The sequence below is a fragment of the Silurus meridionalis genome, chromosome 17, assembly GCF_014805685.1.
Source record: "Silurus meridionalis isolate SWU-2019-XX chromosome 17, ASM1480568v1, whole genome shotgun sequence".
Classification (NCBI taxonomy): Eukaryota; Metazoa; Chordata; class Actinopteri; order Siluriformes; family Siluridae; genus Silurus; species Silurus meridionalis.
In genome coordinates this window covers 22,934,668-22,942,550 of record NC_060900.1, presented here as the reverse complement: position 1 = coordinate 22,942,550, position 7,883 = coordinate 22,934,668, and the positions used below count along the sequence as shown (strand labels likewise).

General features: G+C 39.4%; 1 protein-coding gene across 2 annotated transcripts in view; it reads left to right on the top strand.

The window, feature by feature from the left end:
• Positions 1-322: 322 nt before the first annotated feature.
• The window catches only part of phf19 (PHD finger protein 19), a 32,203-nt gene continuing 24,642 nt past the window's right edge, over positions 323-7,883 (top strand). The window contains exon 1 of one of the 2 annotated variants that reach the window (XM_046871933.1): positions 323-715. The gene's annotated coding sequence lies outside the window, so the exon portion shown is untranslated. Of the gene's footprint in view, positions 716-815; positions 1,011-7,883 lie in introns of those variants that run through there. The other variant, XM_046871934.1, reaches the window with a different exon arrangement.

Genomic DNA, 7,883 nt, shown 5'->3' with positions numbered 1-7,883 from the left:
TGGGTCTAATTATTATAGAATTACTATTATATATTCATTAATATTATTTTTATTGTTATTATTATTAACATTTTTATTGTTGTTGTGTTTGTTGGTAAAATTTTAATAATAATAATAATAATAATGTAATAGTTTAGACATTACTGTTATTTACAATAAATCATCAGTTTAGTAGATGTGTAATATCACACAAAAACAAAAATTAATCAGTCATACGTATATATTAAAACGAATATTTACGCGTTTATACCTTATAGTTGTCATATTAAAATACAGATTAAGTGTATTTGCTTCAGGCTGCTGATGCGCAGTTGATATAGCACCGGGCCGCATCCCAATCCGATTTCACCTCCACTAACCAGCAGCACGAGGCGCCACCTGTAGCACCATGGCAACTGCGGTCCCGTTCGCTGTAGTGTCCTGCTCGGGCTGCAGACTGCGCAGTGGTCTGGAGGGCGGTTTGGGACGCAGCCGGTGGGAGGCGGCGAGGAGCGGGACTTCCGGTGATGGTAATTACATAAGCAAAACGTAAACGCTTCGCGGGAAAAGGTGAAAAAATGGCGCCTCGCACTGAGTCCGCGGACTGTGCGTCCGGCTGAAGGCGCAAACTTTTCCGCCTGCCAGGGGGAGGACATCACATCTCGCCCGGGGCTCAGGGGGCTTCTACTGCAGAGGGAAGAGTTTATCCCTACGGGACAGGAGAACCAGCAGGACGGTACTGTACACTTAACGGATTTCTCTCTCTCTCCGCGCGCGCGCGCTCGTGTGCGTGCGTGCGTGCGCGTGCGTGTGTGTGTGTTTGAGCTAGGCGAAGCTAACTTCTTAAGCCTGGATGCGACTCCAGTGCAGAGCTCATACTGTATTCCCTTTTTTTTTTTTACACTTATTCCTCACAAAAACTACTCAAACACGAGGGGTTCCTGCGTTTGACTTTTCGTGTAGAAAGTGAGGTTTTTATTTTATTTTATTGCATTTTAAAGAAGGGATGAAAAGTTGGTCATGAAAACGAGGTGAGTCCTGTGGGCTGCAGTTTGAATCTTGAATCAGGGAGGGAAATATGATTAGCTTCAGAGCTAATACTGCCTCAGACTCCATTTTTTTCCCCCTCATTTAATTAGCATCAGTGCTAATACTGCAAACTTCAAAACCAGACTTATACAGTGAACAATTAGCTGCATTGATTAGTTTGTATTCTTTGACATGTGAACTTTTTTCGAAAGTGAATTGTCAATGAAGTGTGTGTGTGTGTGTGTGTGTTTGTGTGTGTGTGTGTGTGTGGATAAATACAGTACTGTGCAAAAGTTTTAGGCAGGTATGCAACAATCCTGTAAAATACGAATGCTTTCAATAATTAAGTCTTAATTTCTATAACAAAATGCAAAGTAAAGTAAATGAACTTAAGAGAATTCTTCACACAGTTTTTGAAGGATCTTGGCAGGTAGGTTCTTCTTAACATCATGGAGAACTAACCAGAGATGATCTGTGGATGTAGGAGGCTGCAACAAATCCTCCATGACGTTGGACTCTACTGGGGCCAAAATCTATTACTTCCAGAACTTCCTTGTTCTTCTCTGCGGTTAAGGTAGTTCTTAATCTCGGGTCGTTGTCCCAATCAGATTGTATTACGCGATGGATAAATATCCGCCTGCTTTGCTCCGTATTGAGGACGGTGTTAATCCTGATCAAATCTCCAACTGCATTTGCAAAAATGCAGCCCCAATCTTGCAGGAAACCTCCAGCATGCTTCATTGTTGACTGCAGACACTCATTAATGCACCGCTTTCTACGTACCTCCTGCTACAGCCAAATATTTCAGATTTTGACTCATCAGTCCAGAGCACTTGCTGCTATGTTTGCCTGCAACGTTGAGTCACTTAGCCTTGTTTCCAAGTCGGAGGTTTGACTTCTTGCCCACAATTCTTCCATGAAGAACATCTCTGACCAGACTTCTCCAGACAGTGCATGGGTTGTACCCAGGTCCCATGTTGTTCCAACATTGAAGGGAAGTAAATGATGCGTCTTTCACCTGCTGCATTAAGTTTCCATGGCTGACCACTACAGTCCTTAACATTCCCAGTATCTTTGTGCTTCTTCAAAATAGCTTTAAGCAGCACATGTTGAACCTGGGGAGAGACCTTGCTGATGCAGTATAACTATATTTTGTTTTGTTGCTGTGCACAGTTTTGCCACCTCACCATAGTAGCAGACTTGGGCTGTTCCTTATAAGTGTGTTATTAATAGTGTGTTATATACCGGTGCCATCTCACGTGTGCTCTTTTTCATAACAACATTAAGCTTCTTCATCCTGAAACCTGTTGTTGCTCTGGTTTTTATACAATTTATAATCAACTGTCACCTCACTCTGATTTCTGATCCCCAGTTACAGTGTGTTTGCATGTTCTCTCTATGTTCTTCCTGGTTCTTTGGTTGCCTCCGATTGTGGATTGTGGCACGTGGACGTGTGCATTCGGGATTCCCCCACTGTGCTTAGTAAAGGTAGATGATTCCAACGAGAACGAGATCCATCTCTGATCAAACCCAAATTCACATAACTGTGGTTTCGTAATTATTTTTTTAATACACCTTATAAGAGATTAAGGCAATTTCTAAAGTGTTGGTAAAAGTGCAGCTAACGCAGGCTCTGAATCGTTGAACTCCTTTTTTTCATATCTGTCTATTTTTAGGTGCACGTGTGTGCTCGGGGTACACTTGAGGACCCCTTTGCCTTACAGTCTTGTTGTAAGAAAAGCTAGGCCCCCGATTCGCCTGCTCTGTAGCTGACTTCCTTATTGAAACCCTGCTGCTTTCTGTCTCAGTCACTGCTGGCTGCGTTTGACTCATCAAACTGTCCCTGAAACACAGCTTGGTACTTTCTGTCTATTCTTTACATGCAAAATGTACAGAGCGGTATAAAAAACCGTTTGCAGCATGCCTGAACGTACCGCTGTTTTGCGTGCCTTTCTGAAAACCGAACACGCACGCGAGCCACAGTTCAGTTATAAATTACAGTATTTCAGCTTTCTGTTTAACCTGTTTCTGCTATATTCCAAAAAATCGATCACGCCTTGTGAAGCCTTGTTCAGCAGATACAATATTCTCATGTTTAACCTTTCACACACTCGCATTGCAGACATGTCATCAGTAGCACTGTCGTTTCTGAGTAATGAACACTGTCGAATTCTCGATTCTTGGACAGAAGTTGATTAGTTTTCTCTTAAGAGAAGCGCAGACGTTCGCATGAATTTCTTATGCTACCGTTTCTATAGCAACAGCTCACTCACACTTACACCACATGCATGTAGATGCGATGACGTTCTTCTGTGTTTAGATTGCATTTTGGGGAGAAGTCTTTAGTGTCTGTGTGAAGCTTTCCAACATGAGAAAGTCATTAGAACGAATGGCTTTGCATTTTCTCAATTACATGCATCCCAGTGACTGTTCATTGCTCAGTTAACACGTGGCATCGAGGTCGACCGATAGATCAGGCCAATTTAGTGTTTTTTTTTATTAATTGACCGATTGTGCTGCAAATTAGGCCAATTATTTAGCAGACCCACATGACACACCAAACCGTGCGTGTACGCTTCGCACTTGCATGAGAGAGAACATAATTCTCCCATACCAGCAGGTGGCACTATTCTGTATTTGGCATCCAAACAGAAAACAAGAAGAGAGAACTGCAAATTTATAAAGTAAGCAGTGTTTACACGTGCCCCGATCATTGCTAACAGATTTTATTGGCAAGAGTCTGTTCCTTTTATTTATTTATTTATTTATTTTTATTTTTTCATCCCTCGCTCATGTGCTCATTCGCTAAGCCGAATAACCTGATATCTGACCACAAGTGTACTAAATCAGAGAGGCTCTATCTTCGGTTCCCGATCAGAAAATTTTCCCTGCATAACATCAACTTAATGCTTAAAATGTACTCACCAAGGTAAGAACCTGTGTATATTTTTCAGACAAGAAAGTTCATCTTCGGCACTCTAGTGTTCCATGGCACCGCATCGGTCTCTGTTTCACGAATCCCCAACTCATCCGCCTCCTACTCTGTGTAGTTTCCTCCCCTCACTCCCTCTCTCACCTAAAAAAAAAAAAAAAAAAAAAAAAAAAAAGGCAGTTAACTTTCTCTCACGCATTCAAAAATTAGGATGTAGGTGGGTCTTAATCTGGGTTGCTTAAAAGCACCAATCACGATGACTAGGATTGTCATTTCCTTTTCTTTTTCTCTCTAATTATATTTTCCTTCCCCTTTACTTTTCTCATCTTATAGTCTCGTCACTGGTAGCCTGGGTTCCCTGTGCTTTCAAGGAAATGAAGGGGGTTTACACATACATGGAGTATCATACAAACAAATGAGACTTTGATGACTTTCTAGCACATTGCGTTCCTAGAGAGACAGGCTTATATTTAAAGCTCTTCTCTGCTCTCAGGGCTGTTGTGTCCATCCTGCTCTTGCCGATAACCTCTTGATGGCTTCAAAAGGCATTCATGACCCAGGGCTAACCCTAACACTAGTCCCATGCAGGTTGTCTTATCTCCTAACTCTTTGTTCTTGGTATGGGGTATGTATAGCATAAGGAAGGTCAAACTTCACTGGCAAAGTTTCTAGCCCTTGTTTCGTGGATAAAACCTTTAGGAAAAGTGCTGTTGTTGGAATTTAATTTGCAGTAATGCTAAAAAGAAAAAACTTGGCTTTGTGTCAGGCTGCAATACAAACCTGTTGTTGATCATTTTCCTGTAAGTAGGAAGTTTTGTTTTGAGATATGTGAAAAATGTAAATAGTACAGAAAAACGGATAATTAGGCTGGAAAAATGTCAGGAGTGTAAACGACTTCAACAATATTGAGCAATTTGAACACAACAGATGTGTTACGGATATCTTTAGGTGTTTGGTGGATTTGATATTTAACCGCCCGTGTTCAAGAAGCTCCCATTTATAAAAATCAAACATTCTGGGCGAGATGTTGATATTGGGCCCTTGCACAAGGCCCCTTGCTTCCTGACGAGCTGGGATTTGTGATAAAAGAGTTTCACTATGCTGAAATGTCTATATGACAAGTTAGAGACTCTTCTTTCTTAAAAAAAAATCCATCGCTAAAGGAGAAGTGACTACAAGCATTCAGCCACATACTGTATATATCAGTGAAATTCTCTTCTTCACATATCCCATCTTCTTAGAAAGTTGGGGTCAGAGTGTGGGGAGGATACACCACCCCTGGAGTCGTTAAAAAGGGCTGGACAGTGGCAGCTTGGTGCTGCTGGGGCTTAAAGTCCTGACCTGTTGATCAGTAACCCAAAGCCTTAACTGTTGAGTCACCGAAGCCTGGATGATATCTGCATAGCAAGAAAAAAATAAGCAAGCAGCAGGACATAATGCAGCACATAAATTAAAGCAATTGTTTAAAACCTGTGTGTAACAGCGAGTAACAGATCAACAAGAAACCAAATCTAATATTAAACATAATGTAACAAAACTGTTACATTGCAACATTAAAATATTTACATTTTTAATGTAACAATGAGATATAATTGCATGGTACATTAATCCACTTTCACTCGATCTGTAACTTAAAAAACTACATTTGAGTGATTTTCCCAAACTGGAGTCAAACGTTTCGGACTCGTATAACTAAAAGTCAAAAAAGAGAGAAAACAAGAGACATCAAACCTTTTACAAATAAATTACGTGAGTAAAGTTCAGTTTGATTAAAAAAAAAAATTCGTTAATTCCAAAGTGCAAAAAATGTGGAATGATGTAACACAGATGAGGTTTCTGAAATAGTAAAAGTAGATCATATTTAAATTGTATTATTTCTTTTGTAACAAAGTTACGACTCGGCATGAAAATGCAGGTTTCACGTCATCTTTTTTTCTTACTTTCTTTTTTTATCTTTTCTTTCTTTTTCTTTCTTTTTTCTCTCTTTCCTTCATTCTTTCTTTCTTTCTTTTTTTCTTTCTTTTCTCTTTCTTTCTTTTTCTCTTTTCTTCTTTCTTCTTTTCTCTTTCTTTCTTTTTCTCTTTTCTTCTTTTCTTTTTTCTTTCTTTCTTTCTTTCTTTTTCTCTTTCTTTCTTTCTTTCTTTCTTTCTTTCTTTCTTTCTTTTCTCTTTTCTTCTTTCTTTCTTTCTTTCTTTTTCTCTCTTTCTTTCTTTCTTTCTTTTCTCTTTCTTTTTTTCTTTCTTTCTTTCTTTTTCTCTTCTTTTTCTTTCTTTCTTTCTTTCTTTCTTTCCTTCTTTCTTTCTTTCTTTCTTTCTTTCTTTCTTTCTTTCTTTCTTTCTTTCTTTCTTTCTTTCTTTCTTTCTTTCTTTCTTTCTTTCTTTCTTTCTTTCTTTCTTTCTTTTTTCTCTCTTTCCTTCTTTTTCTCTTTCCTTCTTTCTATCTTTCTTTTTCTCTTTTCTTCTTTCTTTCTTTTTTCTCTTCCTTTTTTTTCTCTTTACTTTCTTTCTTTCTTTCTTTCTTTCTTTCTTTCTTTCTTTCTTTCTTTCTTTCTTTCTTTCTTTCTTTCTTTCTTTCAATTTAATGAATCAGATAAAATATAATTACAGTGGAACCCGGTTATGTCGATGTCCTAGGGGGTCGCGAAAAAGCATCGAGGTAACCGATGATCGAGATAAACGAAAATAAAAATGGCGGCAGTATATTAACGTGCTTGAAATTTCTTTATGTACATGATGTGCGTTAATAAATGAGAATGTGCATGCACGTGTTATTGAAGGGTTTTTTACACAACAGCGTTGCCGCGATTTGTTTGATGAAGGCATGCTATAAAAATACATACAGTACATGTTTATCTGTCAGGAATCCACCTGCCACGCCCCCTTCGGCCCCCTTCAGCGTGTCAGGTGTTTTCTCGGCCGCTTTCTCTGAAGCTCCCGGCTTCAATCGCGCACATATGGTGCTTGTTTATCATCATCACCAGCTCCTATTTAAACTTCCACACTCTCACTGTCCGTTATTGTTGGTATATGTTGGTTCACGGCGGTCGTTGTTATCGTGCATGCGTATCCCGGTACGTGTCTTCCCACCGGCACTCTCTCAGCGGCTGCTCTTTTCTTCCCAAAGCGCGCAATTCCCCGATCCTGCGGTGTTCATTCTATGATTTTGCTGCTCATCTCACGTTCCGCGCGCCATCGCATAACATTTAACAACAAAAGGCATATGTGCACTAACTAACAGCAGAGATTCACCAGTATACAATACAACACCTGTAGCAGCTGTAAGACTTGATTTTTCCGCCACTTTCGCGAGTTCTTCTGCGGCTGCACCGAGATAACCGACGTTAAATGGCAAATTTTTCCCCCCTTGTGTTCGAGATATCAGGGTTCGGCGACATAAAAGAATCGACATTACCGATAAAAAATGCTTAGAAAAAGCGAGAATTTGGCGGTTCCACTTCAAAAACGTCGACTTAATAGGGTTGTCAAGATAACCGAGGTCGAGATAAGCGGGTTCCACTGTATATTAATTTGATGTTTTGCTTATTAACTATATAACTATATAAAAGCTTAATTTCAGGAAATTCATGTATAAAAATGTACTTTTAAAAAAATTAAACCGTCTTTAATTTGAACATTTTAAAGTTTATAGTGGCGGCTTGTTAAGGAGTGTATGAGGGATTTCTCCTTTGAACAGATTCCCTCATGCTGGGATTTCCCCAAAGTTACAAACAGTTTACACAATAGCACTTCATTAAACTACACCATTTCCCCATGATAAGGATTCTACAGATTTTGTTTACCGTGCTGATGTTTCGCCTTTTTTTTCTTGTTATGCAGCTGTAATAACATGCATATTACACCTGCTGATAACCAAAAGCAAACATAAGCGATACAATGCAGCACCTCCTCATTTCAAAACAAAAGTCCGGACTCACTTTCGATAA